Source organism: Oxyura jamaicensis, chromosome 1 (genome assembly GCF_011077185.1).
Source record: "Oxyura jamaicensis isolate SHBP4307 breed ruddy duck chromosome 1, BPBGC_Ojam_1.0, whole genome shotgun sequence".
NCBI classification, from domain to species: Eukaryota; Metazoa; Chordata; class Aves; order Anseriformes; family Anatidae; genus Oxyura; species Oxyura jamaicensis.
Window position 1 is genome coordinate 178938288 of NC_048893.1, and position 16410 is coordinate 178954697.

At 38.3% G+C, this 16410-nt stretch overlaps 1 protein-coding gene across 1 annotated transcript in view; it reads left to right on the plus strand.

Moving 5' to 3' along the window:
- TRPC4 (transient receptor potential cation channel subfamily C member 4) overlaps positions 1–16410 on the plus strand; it is a 165634-nt gene that overhangs the window by 21640 nt on the left and 127584 nt on the right. The window lies entirely within an intron of this gene.

Below are 16410 nucleotides of genomic sequence, written 5' to 3' on the forward strand. Positions count from 1 at the left end.
ACTGTATATACATTATTTTGTATTTCCTAACCATCATGTAGACAGATACAGGGTGGTCTGATCTAGTATCAGTAGTATCTTAATACTATTTTGATTGCTTTAATAAGAGGAAATTATTATAATCTGATGAGAAATCTTTTTTTTTTTTTTTTTTTTTTTTTTTTCCCTCCCAGAGGGATGCTTCTTCACTACTATTTTTTCAAATCACAATTCAGCTCAGTTTCCATGAAAATTTTGCATGATGGGGTTTAAAACTTGTTCTTTATAGACATTTCTGACTACATGAGCTAAGCTTACTTAATCAAGGAACAGAGGCAATGCTAACTGACCACAAGAAGTACATTTACAATAAGCATGCCTGCTACTCCATCTGTGTTGCTAAAGACAGAGGTTTTTTTAAACTATTTTAAACATACTCTTAGTTATGGTGATTCCACACCCTCTCCTTCACTGTACTTAGAATTAAATAGTTTCTGTTGATGTCACGGCTAAGTGGAAATGAATAAATAAAAAATAGAATAAAAGTGAAGATAATTTTTGAAAGTATGTTTTAAAAATGATATATTTAAAGTAATTGCTACCTGTACATATATATTTTAAAAGAAATCTGAGAGCAAATGGAGATTTAGAAATTTTCAAAAGAAATCTGAGAGCAAATGGAGACTTAGAAATATTCTACTGTGCTGCAATGAGGTTAACATTTCTCTCACTGTGCAGGCATTCTCTATTTGAGTCTAAAACGAATTTTAGTAGATATTATTTTTAAAGTTCTTTAAATAATTCTTGGAAATTGGGTAAAAACAGCTTTGTTGAGCCAGTCCAGCAGCCTAGGTGCAGTTTGGATGCATATACAAGTAGGTTCAGTGGTTTCATCCCAGATTTGTTCTAACTTGTGAATGTTGACTTTAGTTTGAGTTTTGAGCCATATCAATTTGAAATTTGTTCATTAAGTTGAATAAGGGCAGTATTGGACACTGTTCCCTTGACAGAAATGACAGTAATAGTTCTTCTGCATGCAGCGCTTGTCTCATGGTAAATCAGTTTCATAATCCTAATTCTGTGAGTCACTGGGCAACGTGACTCACCCAATCTCACTGGTATCTTGAATTCCAGCCCAATGCCTTGCTCAACAGGTAACTGAACACAAGTACAGCTATTCTGATGTCTTTTGTTCCACTTCTAGGAGCCCCTCCTAAGTACGTTATATAAGCATGATCAGACTTTTCACTGATGCAAGAAGAGCCTTGACTATATATGAGCACATATATAGTCTGTAATGTGGAACTGCATAGAGTTCTCTTTATTCAGTGTTGCAAAATGTATGTCTTTTTGTATCTTTGAATGGAGGTGAAGGCGGTATGCAGCATTATTCTGGAAATATAACATATTTGGAATTCCTAAACAGTAATTTAGGGTTAAACTAACACTAAGCTAGCATGGTGAACTTTTAATGTCTTAGGGAGGAGGGGGGAGGGGGAAAGAAAGTGTGATAAACTGATCTGTAAGAGAAAAATTCAATAATTTTGTTGTTGTTGTTAGAGAGGTCAGTTAAATGCACTGACTACACATTTAATTCCTTTTAATCAGCTACATTGATTGCATTTTAAATGCAATTGAAATTCTCACATGTGCAGAAAGAAATGCTCCTTTTTAAATACTTTTTATCACCTGATGAGCACCTATGCTCTGAAAATACTACACATTTTCTTGAAATCCAATTATGAAATCCAGAAATCCAATCTTGAAATCCAGAAATGTATGGTTTAATTCTAGAATGCATTACCTCAGTTTGACCTACGTCTTTTTTGTTTGTTTGTTTTCTTTTGCTTTGTTTTGCTTTGTTTTGCTTTTCAGGATACAGCATTCAGGGAGTGATGTAAGTAAGTAAATGTAGGTAACAAAATGACCTAGAATAATGGTCTCCTTAGAATTTTGCTTCATATGAAGTGGTGCAACTTAAGGGAAGATGCAAAGGTTTTTATAACCCAAATGCTCTGTGTCATTTATATTACTGCCCTGTGCATTCACAACACTTGTAATGGCTGTGTAGGCCAAATCACATTAAATCCCAATGAGACTTAAGCAGGTGCCAAAGTGTTTTCTGAATCAAGGAGCTTTCTTCTAGCTCTGCTTGGAGGATATTTTTTTATTAAAAAAATATATTTAGCATTTGGGAAAATAGTATGAAATACATTACGTCCACTTCTAAACTGAAATCAATCATAGTGGTTCTTTTTAGAAGAACCACTGGCCCTACCCATAGCAGCCATATATGGGCAAATGGGGGAGGTGGTAGGGAAGAATTAATTGTGAATTGTCATTTTATGCAGACAGAGAATGCCCTGTGATGTTCTGTCTCAGCTGTCCCTTTGCCCTTCTCTTCCCCCAAGGTTGCAGTGCTAATACCGAAATTGGATTTGATAATCCCTGTAGGACCCTTCCATTTCTGGATATTTTACACAGCCTCACATCATTGCACTGAGACATCTCAGTCAGATCACAGATATCTTGCTTGTGAGTAAATATCAGGAAGGCAACTGAGAGGCAAGGACCATTGATACCTCGAGTATAGAGACAGTAGAAAACTCAGGCTGTTCCTGCCATACTGCCATATCTGAAAGCTGTTGATTATTGGCCCCACTTTTACAGACTTAGTTTAGATCAAGTAGGAAATGTGGAAACACTCACCCAGGCAAACAACAGGTTTACTGGCCTGAGAAAAGGATCTGATCTTTTTACTTCTGGGGAGCTAGAGGAAGGGACTTCTGCCTTCTGGGCATGGATTTCCATTTGTTGCTTATTCCAGCAGTCCTAGCACCTGGGCAAACAGATAGCAGTTGTTATTCTGAGAACATCTTCTGGGATGTAATTTGGCTTTTATGGATGAAATTCTATTTAGGATGGGATCAAATGATGTTGGCATAGTGGCACAATTATTTTAAAGGAATTTTACGAAAGGCTGTGGTTGAAGAGATTTTCATGATTTATTCAGTCTTTTAGTGGATCTTTGTTTCAGGATCCAGCTATCTGAAGCCCAGCTCCTTCCGCAGAGCTCGTTCACTGGACACCAATGGGACGTACCTGAGTCCCAGGCATCTGCATCCTGGTCCCACAGTTGCTGATTCCCCATGTGCAGGTTCAATCAGTAGTGAGGCTGAGTGTGTATCCCAGAGGCACACACACACACACAGAGGGCACTAACTGCTAGCCATGCCAACTGTCACAGACAGGGCACAGACTTCAACAGCACCCACACTTAACGCTACCAGAGCTCGCATACACATGTTGTACAGGTAGCCCAATCTTGTTTTTCCTTGACAGCTGATCAAGCTTGAAGTTCACTAGTGAGAACACACACACCATCACTGCTCAGATTCTCAGGCACCCCCACAATCACCGTTCCCTCAGATATCAGCATGGGCTCTCAGGCATGCTGTCCAGCCCTGTTTACATATAACCAGCTCCTTTGATTGTCCCCTCCTATTTTCTTTCTCATGCTTGTTTCTCCCTGCTCAGCCATGACTCTCACCTTTTCCTCTCTCTTTTCTCCTTCATCCCATAATAAAAATTCACATAGTACCATAAAATATCCCATAATAATCATGTTAGTCTTTTTTTCCTCCTTCTTATGAGTTACAAAGTTGAGGATAACCCTCTTCAGGGTTGACCTTCTTTGAGTTTGTTCCTGAGCAATTTTTTAATGGTCTATCAGTCAATGGCTAATGAGTTCTGGTCTTTATTGTCACCCTTTTCACCTGATTCTCTGTTTTGTTTGCCTGAATGTTTAATTTATCACTTTATGTGTTATTCCTTGTTTCTTTTATAATGAATAAACCTTAAAAGGATAAATTATTGAATCAGACACTCTCACATTCTTCATTTCCTTACAGAAGGCAGCATCCTGCTTATGCAGGAGTTAAAGGAACCAACCTAGCTGGAGAAGTCCATGTCTCCCTGCCTTGTGCAATGCCAGTTTTGGTTGTACATGGGCTCAGGGGAACAGTAAGGAAGGCTATATTATTTATCATATTTTCCCAAGTAATAACAACATAAGTGGTAGCTCTCTAACTGTACATCTTGCAGTGACTGTACTTTGAAGTCATTACTGTCATGTTGCTTCAGTATGCTATGATATTTGAATGTCAGTGCCATATGCCATAAAAAGTAATTTACTTTAAAAATAATTAAAAGAATGCGGAAAAAAGTGAAAGCTACAAGTTTCTCTTTCAAAGCATCTAACTTGTGCCTGTTCTAATGTCAGTAATTAAAACAAAGTGTTCCAATAACTGTATTAGGAGTTTCAAAATATTACAAGATCTTGCCTCCACTTCAGCTGCAATCTCTTGGCACTGTAATAAATTAAAGAAAACGTAGCAGTTTTTATTCAATATTTCTTGATTTGATTTTTCCTATAATTATTTCTTGATATGTAATATAAAAAATGTGTCATTCCTAATTAATTTTTAGAGTTAAATAATGTTTAACTATCATACTTTTTACAATAATTAGTAGAGAAAACCTCTGTCTTTCACTGACATTTTCCCTGTCAGAAGACTTCTGAATAGACTGAGACTATTTATTATTGCTACTTTGATATAGCTGATTTGCAATGTGAATTGTCACCCAGCCTCATGTATCCTTCAGGCAATGCAAACCAAGGCACAGCTGAAGTAAATTTTAACCAAGCAAACAAAAACCACACAACCAAACAAAAAATTCACCCTTTGGAATTAATCTTCATACCCAGACTGCCAGTAACACTGTGTGAACACAGTGCAAGCTGTTCAGCATTTTGCAGATAGTAAAACTCATCTGTAAATTAATTTGAGGTGTGTGGCACCTGAGTGCTCCATTGCCTGATGAGGAGAAGTCTCTTGCACAGCAGCAAGGCAAGATTGCTTCTGATGAGACAGCTTCTGTGAAGAGTGTGTTATCCCAAGTAACAGGGCTCTGTGCCTTGTGGGTAGAACTGCTTCATTATTCCCATCAGAGGAATTTTAAGTTGCTCAAAAAACATGTAAATGTCTGTTAGTTGAATTTGCCATCATATTTGGCAGGGTTTGAGATCTGTTCCATTTTAGTCCTTTTACAGTACATGTTATGGGGTATTAGAGCAGAAGCCTGTGCAACCTTATAAGATTTGCATAGGACCTTTCCCAGGCAGTCTGATTGCATATCTTACCCAAATGGAAGAATAATGAAAACAAATATATATATATGTATATATATACACATATACACATGCACATATATATATGTATACAAATTTTATGGCATTCTGTTACCTCAGTACAAGGTTTAGTATGGTTGAAGCTTATTCTCTTATCCACCTCTGTAGACAAGAAACAAATCACCAAAACATCATATTAACTGTAGAGGTCAAGATGCCCAAGGAGGAAGACATACACAATTCCTCTGCACAAATCTGCCCAGAAAGTGGAAAAGTAGTGTGACACAAGTTGTGTCTGGCCCAAGCGAGGAAACTGGGTCCTCAGCTCTGTCCTTATCCTTCTGTCCCCATTCTTGGATATCAGGACACAGGAGAAGGTTGAAAATGGTTTGACTCAAGCTCTGCACTCTACAGGTACCTGAAAGGAGGCTGTAGTGAGGTGGGGGTTGGTCTATTCTCCCACGTGCCTAGTGACAGGACGAGGGGGAATGGGCTAAAGTTGCGCCAGGGGAGGTTTAGGTTGGATATTAGGAAGAACTTTACTGAACGGGTTGTTAGTCACTGGAATAGGCTGCCCAGGGAAGTGGTTGAGTCACCATCCCTGGAGGTCTTGAAAAGACGTTTAGATGTAGAACTTAGGGATATGGTTTAGTGGAAGATTTGTTAGCGTTAGGTCAGAGGTTGGACTCGGTGATCTTGGAGGTCTCTTCCAACCTAGACTATTCTGTGATTCTGTGATTTTGTGATTTTGTGATTATTTAGTACATATGAGTGGGACAGTCCAGCAACAGCAAAATCCCCTCAAAACTAGAGGGCATCCTCCCTGTAGTCCTCAATAAGTCAGAGGCTACTGGATCTCATGGCAGTGTGGTACATCACCTCTGAAAGCATTGTGCTGTGAGCAACAAAGGACTGTTGACAGATCTTCACAGACAGCAGGAATGGTGGCAGGCTAGCATAGTTAAGCACTGTGAGGATCAGTAAACAGCTGAATAAGGCTTGAACTTACATTTTTGGTTCTATGGAGATTCTTTAATGAATCTCCACACTTCTATTGTGCCTGTTGTGGTGTATCCTAGGCTTTTGCAAATTGTGTCTTCTTCATAAGGGTCTCCACCTGTGCAAAATATCTACCTCAGGCAATGCATCAGCATTGCACAGTTCCATTCTGGATTTATTTAAGGCAGTTAAACATGGGCACATGAGATGTCTTTTATTTTTTTTCCCCCTCACGTTTCTAATTCCATTAAGGTGTAATGGACCTTACCTTAGGGTGCTTTATACAGATCACCTGAATCTTTTATGGCTTCTATTTGCATATTTTATAGAAAGAACCCTGAATCTCAATGTGGAGTCCCTTCTAAGCAAGTATGCACACACAAATCAGAGGGTTTTATTAGCTAATTTTCATTTATAATGGAATATTTCTACAGAAGTATGTACTCAGACTACATTCCTGTTATATGATAGAAATTCATTTTAATATGATTGGTGGCTATGTGAATTAATATATTCTATATATAGTTGGCCAAGGGAAACCAGCTGATACAATCTTTCTGGATTTCAGCAAACCTTTTGCTGCTGTTTTTCACAGTATCCTTCTGGACAGAAAGTCCTACACAGCCAGAAAAATACAATACCATGAGTGAACAATTGGCTGACGGGTCAGGCTCAAAGGGTTACAGCAAAAGTCGTTACATCAGGCTGGTGGCCAGTCAGTAGTGGGGTTCCCTGGGGCTCCAATTTAAGGCCAGTGCCCTTTAATGTTTTTATAAATGATACTGGTGCAGGACTCAAATGCATATTATGTTTGCAAAAGATACTAAATTAGGAGGAGCTGTTGACTCTCTCAGCTGTAGAGAGGCCTCACAGAGAGATTGTGACAAATTAGAGGGCTGGGCAATCACCAACCACATGGACTTTAACAAGAGCAAGTGCCAGATTCTGCATGTGGGAAGGGGCAACCCTGGATATAATCACAGACTTGGAGATGACAGGCTGGAGAACAGCCCTGCAGAAAAGGATCTGGGGGTTCTGGTTGATGACACGCTGATCATGACTCAACAGTGTGCCCTGGCAGCCAGGAGGGCCAACCATGCCCTGGGGTGCACCAGGCCCAGTGCTGCCAACCAGGCAAGGGAAGGAATTGTCCTGCTCTGCTCTGTGCTGTGCAGCCTCAGGGTGCCACAGTGTAACGAGGACATAAAGCTATTAGAGAGTGTCCAGAGGAGGGCTATGAAGACGGTGAAGGGTCTGAAAGGCAAGTATGAGGAGTGGCTGAGGTCCCTTGGTTTGTGCAGCCCAGAGCAGAGCAGGCTGATGGGAGGCCTCATGGCGGCCTGCAGCTCCCTCACGAGGGGAGCGGAGGGGCAGGCGCTGAGCTCTGCTCTCTGGGGACAGCGACAGGACCCGAGGGAACGGCATGGAGCTGGGACAGGGGAGGGTCAGGCTGGGGGTTAGGGAAAGGTTTTTCACCGAGAGAGGGGTCAGGCACTGGAACAGGGTACCCAGGGCAGTGTTCACGGACTGAGCCTGCTGGAATTCAAGCATTTGGACAATGTTCTCGGACATACGACCTTATTTTTGAGTGGTCCTGTGTGGAGCCAGGACCCCCATGATCATTGTGGGTCCTTTCCAACTTGGAATAGTTTATAATTTTAGGATTCTAAGATTCTATGATTCTTTTAAATAAATCACGTAAAATGCTATATATAATTTTAATTTATTATTTAACCTTACATTTAACCTTACATTTTGATCCAAAAGTCTGTTTAATGTTATAGAGATTTGGACCTATTTCATTATTTCATAACATAATTGCAAATGATTTTTGTCTTTAAGTCTGTACTCTATAATAAAAATATCATCACTTTTAATAGGAAATAGAAAAATATATATAAGTATTTAAATATAAATATTCCAGTAGGAATACAGACCTGTTATACAGTAAGTGCATCTCTACTGGTTATTGTTGATGTTATATTTTGTTCAGTGTCTACAGATTTAGTAATGTGTATTTAACAAATGAAAAGATAAAACAACTTACGTCACTGCTTCCAAACTGAAGGAGAAAGTAATGAACATAATCCATTCTGTTAATGAGACTCATGAGTTGCTGTTCAGTGTAAATCAAAGCCAGTAAAATTTAAAGGTGGTAAAAATGAAAAGACATTAAAATTGTGTTCAACATTCACCAGAATGGTTTATATTAGAATTGTATTTTGGATGAAAACTCCAGGGGGAGAGAAATATTCTCACAATGTTAAATCATCAGATTTGATATTTTTAGAACAATGTTTCAAGAAGTTGTTATTTGATTTTTCATTTTATTTTGAAATTATTTAAATGCATTATTTATGTCAATATTGTAATTTTTTATTATTATTATTATTATTATTTCTTTTGATTAATCAACCTATTCTCTCTCTCCATAGTTTTATCTCCTGGCATTTTAACTTCCTGAAGAATACTGAAAAAAAATCATTTGGAACAAAGCCCAGTATTGAAATTTTGAACTCCACAGTAAAATGTCATTTTGATCTTCAGCAGAACCTTAGCCTGTCAATAAGTAATGACCCCAAACTTGTCAGTATTTCAGCTTGACGACTATGGACCTCCACCAGAGTTTTCTCTGGCTTTGCCCTGCCCAGAGGTTGTCCGGGGAGGCTGTGGATGCTCCATCCCTTGAGGTGTTAGTTCAGGTTAGATGAGCCCCTGAGCAACCTGATCTAGTCGGTGGAGTCCCTCCCTGTGGCACAGGGGTTGGAACTATATGATACTTATGGTCCCTTCCAACCTGAGCCATTCTATGATTCTATGATTTCAGCTTGTAGATTGAATCGTATTTCTTTTGGCAGCACATTGCAGAATAATCTGTAAATTTTAAGATTTGATTAGCACATTCAATAGCTATTTGGACTATTGATATTATGATGACAAAGTTTTAATGTAATTTGTGTTATGAACTATTGACATAAAATCTGCAGAGAAAAAAAAAGGCCCAAATAATGCACTCTGACTAACTAACTATCGCAAGTATTGTGCATTTCAAGCTGGTTTTCTAGGCAGAGGGGGTGAAGTCACCACCTCTGGCATGGACTTTACATATGATTAATTTTTCCTGCAAAATTACTTTGTGTCAAGTAATAGATAACAGATAAACAGATTATTGAAGAACAAACTGAGTGCACATTGATCAAAATTTGCATAAGTTTCCAAAGAAATGCAGTGCTAAGGGCTCCTTGGCTCCGAGTTGAAGGTTTTCTCTATGGAGAGAGCAAAGGAAAGGTGAAAGAAACTACACAGACAGTCTGTTCACATTAACTTTATTTTCCTGAACATTTCCTTGAGTTGTTTTTGCCCTGGGGAAGAGAGTGGAGATTAACTAGTGTCATTTAACAGTTATAAGTTCTCCCTCTGCTCTCGGCAGGGTTAAATTAAATGATTCTTAGAGCTCTGTCTGCAGCAACATTCCCTAGTTGGAGCTAATCCAAAGTGGGACAAGTGGCAACACTGGAAATTTTAAAAACAAATTACCTACTGAAAGATTAATTTTTAAATACTGTGAAGCAGGAGGAGGAGAAAATACCAAGGAGGAAGCCTATTTTTATTGGCTGATTTGACAAAATGCTTTCTTTGTTACAGTCTCCACAAGCTGGAGTTTTGTTGAAATTAAAAAAGGAAGAGTCCTTTTTCTCATTTCTGCTCAAGGTCAACAGGTTTCTGCACCAGTCTGTAATGAGCTACATATTCACATCAGAGGCTGAAGCTCCACATTTAATACATTGACAGCAAATAAGTCCAGAGCAAACAGCTCCAATGAAAATACAGGGGAGGGGAGATGTGTGTCCAAACATAGCTCATGTGACACGTACTTATATTAAACAGGCACTGATGTGAGTGCTGGGAAAGGGCTGTGCAGCCATGTGCTGGCATTCACACCACTCAGCACTGGGTCACTAGATGCTCCATAGCATCAATGAAGGACTAGACCCACCCTAATCCCACTAGCATTGCTTTTATTAACACACTTTCTGAGCAGATCTGAAAGACGGGTAGATTATGTTTTCAAACATTAACACAGCAAGCTGTTTTCATTCAGAAGGGCTATGTGGAGTGTAATTTATTTTAGATGAAAATTGTTGTGTTTCTCTTCTTCCATACAAAGGAAATCAGCAAAGAGGAGATTAACTCCCACTTTAATTAAATATTTTTACATCATTTAGCTCTCAGGTTACTGTTTACCCCAAGTAACTTTGTCAATCTCTGTTGTTCTTCTGTTGAAATAGATGTAGTCTGTGATAACTGCTACAGCAGCCCTTCATGTATATAAATACAGTACATCTAGACTGCAGAACTTGGCAGTAGCAGCTTATACCCTAGTGTCTTATACCCTTAGATCTATGTGAACAATAATTTGATTTTTTTTTTTCAAATTTGGGTATTTTTCTTAGATTGAAAATAATATATTGAATACAACTTTATATAAGTAGATTAGAATTTATTTGTCAAAAGCTTTTTCTATAAGCTTTCTTCTACAAGCAGGAGTATGTTCACATTCATGTCAGTGGAAGGTGGTGAAATAACTTGTCATTATCAGTAAGGCTACTGATCTCAAACATGAATTTGATCAAATCATAATAGTAAGCACGCCTCAAAGGTCAAGCTGAAAAACACCTGATGTCATAAAAGTTATGAGCAGTGTAATCTGGTTTACATTTGCTAATACACAAGATTAAACAGGAAAAAAAAAAAGAAAAAAAAAGAAATAGAAAAAGAAAGAGAAAAAGAAAAGGAAAAACTGGAGTCTTATCTTTATAGAGAAATATAATTCAATATGGCTCTTCAATTTACTAAAGTAATCTCTGTTATCTGTATTATTTTCTTTGGACTGTTATGATGGGTCTTGAGAAAAGTGGGTATGGAGATGCTTTCTCAGGTCTGATGTGACACAAGAAGATCGTTCTGAAAAAAAAAAAAAAAAAAAAAAAAAAAAGCTCTTATTTTCAACTCAACTGTGTTCCCCTTCCAGTGCAATTCCTGAATCGACATTTATTCTATAGTTTATTCAAAAGACCTTGTAGCAAAGAATAAACACCATTTGATTCCCACCTTGTGAGACAAACATTTATGGTCACTAAGGTTTTGCCTTATTAGTGACATTTTATGGTCACTATGGTTTTGCTTTATAGGCAAAAATTTGTCAGTTTTACTTTAAATATAAGAATCGCACCAAATATCAGCTATTATAACTGTATGTAAAGATATCATATTTGATCCTCTCTGTTAAAATATTCTGAATATTTACAAATAAATTTAGAAATCGTTTAATAATCATTTTAGTAATCATTTCAGCCTTGTTTCCTATTGTACTTAGCAATTAAGGTTGTGCCAGTAATCAGTGCTTTTAGTTTAAGATCCTGTTTTCAAGACTGCATTCAGTAATGTGATTTTGGCGAGGACACAGTATATCCAGTGAGTATATGTTGCTGTTTTTCTTTTTTTTATTATTATTTTTTTTTGTTTTGTCTTGTTTTTTGCTTTTTTTTAAAATTAATAATCTTAGAAAAGGTTATTAAATACAGACTCTGTAAAGCACAGAGATGACAAGTTAAGAATTTTGACATGATCCAAAGAAAGGGAAGAAAACCTTTAATTAATAGGAAGGGATAGAAACACAGCGGGTAGATAAGCCTTCAGTCATTTCACAGACTTCTTGCTTAATTTTGAGAGATGTCTATTGAACTATTTTCCCTGTATGTTTATGTGATTTAGCTGGATGAGAAAGGCTATACTCACCAGCAAACACAGCTATACTTACAAAAAAATGCTATGGCAATGGTTGAATGCTTTTGTTGGCATAGATTAAGTCATTTATGGAAGTACTAAAATTATTTCAGATGTGTAGTCCCCTGAAATGTGAGACTTATTCCACTTTCCAGTCTTCACTTAGCATATTTCTATCCAGAGTGCAGTCTTCTAAGGGAAGTTAGTGATGACTCTGGAGCTTTCTTCCTAAACCATTGTCTTATTCTTTCCTGATAGTGAAGATTTTCTTTCTCCATGCATTCTCCAGTCTTCTGTGGACTGCATACTTTTCTGTCACTTTTCTGCAACTGGTTTTCCTGGATGCTGGTATCTGAACTTTTCAAGCCATTTTACTGGATCACCTTCTTCCTTCTCTGCAGGTCTCCTGATCTGCTCATGACTCTTTGCACACCTGAAATGGTGAAAACTTCATGCATGAACACATTTCCTTTGTCTCAGTTCAGACTCATCATGATTATTGCTTGATTGCAATTAATTGCTGAACATATTAAAACATGAAGTATGTATTCAGAAGCTCATCATAAAATGAAAGGTGTTGTCTCCTGATTTAGTAAAGGTAGCTGAAAAAGAGGTAGTCACAACAAAATGACTGTCTGCGTGGAAGAGCTTTCTGTGCTTAAAAACGAATGTGAAATTTTTAGTGGATTAAGTAACAAGCAAGCATTTTCACGGCTTATTTTCAGGGTGTCATCTGGATGACCTTGATCTTTTTATTGAACCAGAAGAAAAATGGTGATTTATCAGAGCTGGTGAAGTTCTGTTACATGGCAGATATAATTTGTGTACATGCTCCAAAGGCAGTTATTTCTAAAGATTTTTATTTATTTATTTATTTATTTATTTTGTAGTCTTCTATGTGGACTTAGTGTCTCTTTAAGGCTGTTGTGTGGGAACGAAATGCTTAGTGCTGAAGGATCAGATCCAAAAATAGAAAAGAAATACTTTTGTACATAAGCAACCATCTGAAGTACAAAGCCTAAGGATGAATATCATTATTAAAAATAGGAAACAGTGGTATAAATGCTACTGAACGATTCCTTTCTAGTAGCAGTTTATTTGTTCTGTCTCTAGGAAGACAAGGGTTCTGGAGAAACTCAACAGAAGTATGTTAAATTAAAGGTAGTAAATTAGAGTTTCCCACCACCACATTTTTAAAGCTGAAGTGCACACTCCATTACAGCAGAAACTCTGGATAATTATTCCTTCTGGTTATTCATATAACCAAATTATTTACAAAAATAAAACTAGATTAAAAAAAAATAATCTGCAGAAGCTAACATCTTAAATTTTCTTTTGGAGTTTTACGAGCTGAAAATCCTAACAATAAATGTAAAGGCTGTTTTTTTTGTTTGTTTGTTTTTTGTTTTGTTTGTTTTGGGAGGAGGGGTAGTTTTTATCCACATATTTACAACTACTGCCCTGGCTTGAGGATGACTCTTCCTAAGTAATATGCAGGAATACTTATAGTGATGTCTCAGCCCATATGTACTCTTTCTCAAGTGGTGTTATGTGAGGCAGATGTTGATGTTTCAGTTTGCAAGGTGAAGGGTCATGGAATGTTTTGAGTCTCAATTTAGGCCCAGGAACAAGCCCTGCAGCCACTTGGGAAGAATATTCTCAGCTGAGAAGCAAAACATTCCACAGTCCTTAACCAACTCAAACATCAACATCTGACCTTCACGCACTGGCATGAATGAAAGATTTAAAATCAAGAACTGTACCACTTTAGTTATGAGTTCTCCAATATGTCTCGCATTGTCATGTGGTGACTTAATAATTTTAAGTTACACACTGTACCAAGGACATTGTGTTCAATTAATAATTAAACAAAAATATATTAATGGATCATCATTTCTCTTATATATCAAGTATATAAAGGACTACATGGTTTGGAGTCAAAGAAGTTAATATAAAATTATTTCATAAGAGATTAAAAATAAAATAAAGTTTTCTTAAATATACGATAAGAACTCCCAGAACTGATATTCAGAGAGTCACAGAATCATTTAGGTTGGAAAAGAGCCATAAGATCATCAAGTTCAACCATCACATAACACTACCAAGTCCACCACTAAACTATGTCCCTAAGCATGTCAAGCTTCAGAGTAACTTGCTCAGAAACATAAATTAAACTAAGACCTATTTTAATTAAGGGTTAAATTACAAATAATGTGTTAAGATTAGGCATGTCACAATATTTTTAAAAGTATCGTTTTTGTAAAAGTTAACATGACTTCCACAGAGCAAATCAATTCTAAATCTCTAAAAAAATGTTTACTATGCATCTGAATAACCATCTATCCAAAACACATTTTAATATTTATTAGGCCTTCTCCTCCTGCCTTTCATCACTCATCTGTGGCCCAGATGGAAGGAGTTTAGGAGATAAATCCATTTGCAAGATGACCTGATAAGAATCTTCCTACTTCATTTAGGCATGTCTAAATTGAAGCAAATCAATTTCAGTTCCCCTTGTAGTCCTCAAGACCTCCAGAAAGAATTAATCTGATCCTAAGGAAAGTGTCTAAGACATGCATGAGGAATCTCCCTCTGTAGCAGCCTGTTTCACTACACTGAGTATAAAGGAGGACTCCCCTTCGTTAATCTACTAAATTTGACTAAGCCTACTGTAGACAACTAAATTTAGACAACTAAACTTAGGTGGGAGGAATTCCTCCCCAGCAGTTTACATGGCAGTTAGAAATTATGCTCTCACTGTCGTGGGCAAAGATGAAACTGGCTGTTTGTCTTGATGAGACTGAAGGCATAGTATCAGGACCCAGGGAGGATTTCACAATTGCCCTGTTCTATGTCTGTTTTGAGAAGCTGCTAGAGACTTGAATTAGTCACTCCAGTATGTTCTTCATCCAATTCATTTTAAAACTGATAGTCATTCCACTGTAATCTTATTATGATTAGATGATTTTCTTCACCTGTATCCACTCATTCAAGTTGAAATAGTTTGGTATACACTTGAAATGTACATTGTGGGTACACTTGCAGTGTGAAATAATGGCCAGGGATCAGGAACACTACAGAAAAATCTCAGTTCTTTTTTCCAATAGGTTTTTGGCATGGTATGTGACACCAGGTATTTATGGTTCTGTTTCCTTTTTCATGCATCATCATCTGCAATTCAAAGTAACTTTTGTAGTAACTACCATGATGGTAGTTTGCATTTCAGCTATTAGCTTCCAGGTATTCCAATAACGCTATATATATGTATATATATATACACACTATATATATATATATACACACACACTAAACACGTATATGTATATGTATGTGTATATGTATATGTATAGGGTTTACATGGCAAGGGCTCGGACTTACGTAGCAGGAGGACTGCAGGGATAGCCTCTGTGAGAAGACTCCAGAAGTTGCCCCACATTAGTTTAGAGCCAGTTTCAGCCAGCTCCAAAGTGACCTGCTGATGATGATCAGAACTGAGCTAAGAAGCAATGACAGTTGGGCGTCTGCAAGAGCATATTTAAGAATCTGCTGCACAAAAGCAGCTGGGAGAGAGATGGGTGAGAAATAGGCCTACAGCCCCCAAGGTGAGTGCAGCAGGAGGGCAGGAGGTGCTCCAGGCACGCAGCAGCAGTTCCCCTGTGGCCTGTGGAGAGGCCCCTGGTGGAGCAGGCTGTCCCCCTGCAGCCCATGGGTCCCACACGGAGCAGATCTCCACGCTGCAGCCCGTGGAGGAGCCCACGTGGAGCAGGTGGATGTGGCCTGGAGGAGGCTGCGGCCCATGGAGAGCCCCCGCAGGAGCAGGCCCCGGGCCGGAGCTGCAGCCCGTGGAGAGGAGCCCACGCAGGAGCAGGGGTCTGGGGGGAGCTGCCGCCTGTGGGGGACCCGTGCTGGAGCAGTTTGCTCCTGGGGGATGGACCCTGTGGTACGGAGCCATGTGGGAGCAGTTCTTGAAGAGCTGCTGCCTGTGGTTAAGCCTACATAGGATCAGTTCGGGAAGGACAGCATCCCATGGGAGGGACCCCACACGTAGCAGGGGCAGAGAGTGACCATGAAGGAGTGGCAGAGATGAAGCATTAGGGATTGACCACAGCCCCCATTCCTTGTTCCTCTGTACTGCTCAGGGGAGAGGAGGTAGAAGAGTGGATAGGGGGAAGGTATTCCTAGTTTGCTTTTACTTTTCCACTTTCCCTGTCCACTGGTGATAGGCAATAAATTACATTAATCTCCCTATGATGAATCTGTTTTGCCCATGGAAATAACTGGTGAGTGATTTCTCAGTCTTTATCTCAACCCTTGAGCCCTTTCCATCATATTTTCTTACCCATTTCCATTGAGGAAACCAGGGTTTTGTGGTTATGTCTTTTTCTTTTTCTGTTTCTTTTTCTTTTTTTTTTCTTTTTCTTTTTCTTTTTCTTTTTCTTTTTCTTTTTCTTTTT